General features: G+C 54.1%; 1 protein-coding gene across 1 annotated transcript in view; it reads left to right on the plus strand.

Annotated features, from left to right (window-relative positions):
- CSMD2 (CUB and Sushi multiple domains 2) overlaps positions 1-1,576 on the plus strand; it is a 734,077-nt gene that overhangs the window by 222,255 nt on the left and 510,246 nt on the right. The gene's annotated exons all lie outside the window — the stretch shown is intronic.

A 1,576-nucleotide genomic window follows, 5' to 3' on the forward strand; every position in this document is an offset into this window, starting at 1 on the left:
CACACACACACATACCAATGAGTCGCACACCACTGGTTCACAATATACAATAAACACACACACACACACACATTGCCACGCCAACTGACCCCCGCCCTTCTCAAGATCCACACGCACACTTTTCTCTCTACTACTAACCTCAGATGGGCCCTGGTCTTCTCTCACTGACCCTTCTTGGATGGGACAAAGGGGGTTCCTGTACTGCGCTGGGCCCTGTGGAATCCCACCCCTTCCCTAGTGCCCTCAGTGTGGCCAGAGGGCCGGGGTTCGGAAAGCCCTCTTGTGCGGGGATGCAGACCCCCAGATGCACCGAAGGAGGCGTCATAACCAGTGAAGGGGAGCTCCTCTCGGAGTCTAAGATGAGGCTGCTCCAGCAATAAGGCTCTTGCTACAGTCTGACTCTAGCGAGGGCCCAAGAGCCTTGGAGGCCAAATTCTTGGTGGTCCCGAGATGGTGAGTCCATCTTCCAAGTCTGCCAGACAGGGCATCTCCTCAGGCAGACAGACACAGTCTGGCTGCCGCACTGGCCCAGACCAGAGGGGGAGGAGACAGAAGCTACATCAGCGACTTGGTTGAAACTCTTCTCTGAGCTGTACGCCATGAGCAGCCCAGGCAAACCAAGAGGGGACTGAAGGCCACTGAGAAGCCACTAGCCCAGAATCTCTCCCTCCTCCTGGTGCCCCTGCTGTCTCTGGTGGAGGAGGCTGGAGGGTCCCGCTGGGCTTTCCTCTCATTTCCTCCTGCCTGGTGACTTCTTCCAATAAGAGGGAGGGCAGGTGGGGCTGCTCTTGTTCTAGGGCAGCTGTTCTCAACCTGTGGGCCTCGACCCCTTTGTGGGCCAAACGACCTTTTCACAGGGTTCACCTGATTCATAACAGAACTGTACAAAAGGGTCTTGGCATGAGGAAGGTTGAGAACCACGACCCGCTCCCATGGGTTCCGTAGGTACGAGGGGCATGACTCCGTGTCCACACTGTCCCCTCCCCGCAGGCCGCGTAGGAAAACACAGCAGAGCAACACGGGGTTTGTCTGTTTTTAATCGTGGCAAGTCAGAATATTAAATAACAAACCTATCAACTCCTTAGGACCTTATTTTCGAAAACAGAAGACCATTAAAACCCCAAACTGTAGCAGGATTTAATCAATTGGCAACCTTGTACTGGCATAATGGGAGGGGGTGAGTGTGTGTGTGGGGGGGGGCTAAGGTAGCTAGCAGTGCGTGCCCCTAACTCTAGAATCCGGTTGCATAGATGTACTTAGCTATCAGGGTACTCATTTTTCCTGTTTCACTGGTCCATGACCGGAGCCTTCGGGAATCGGACAATACTCGGTTGGACCCGGGAAAGGTTGTTGCTATGGTGAGCACTGAACCCTGCAACTCTGGGGAGTCGAGGGACTTCCCAGCCTTTCAGACTGACTCTCCTTAAAGGTAATTGCTTTTTTAATGATTGACTATGGGCAAACGCTGGGCTTGAACCGACTGAGGATTCCAATCAACCCAGCTGTGGTATGGTTCCCAGACTACCCCCACCCACCCCACCAGGTCACCAACGTACGTGCACTGTCAAGACAGACA

This window comes from Echinops telfairi, unplaced genomic scaffold (genome assembly GCF_000313985.2).
Source record: "Echinops telfairi isolate 266 unplaced genomic scaffold, ASM31398v2 ScPeMD7_7457;HRSCAF=8495, whole genome shotgun sequence".
Taxonomy (NCBI): Eukaryota; Metazoa; Chordata; class Mammalia; order Afrosoricida; family Tenrecidae; genus Echinops; species Echinops telfairi.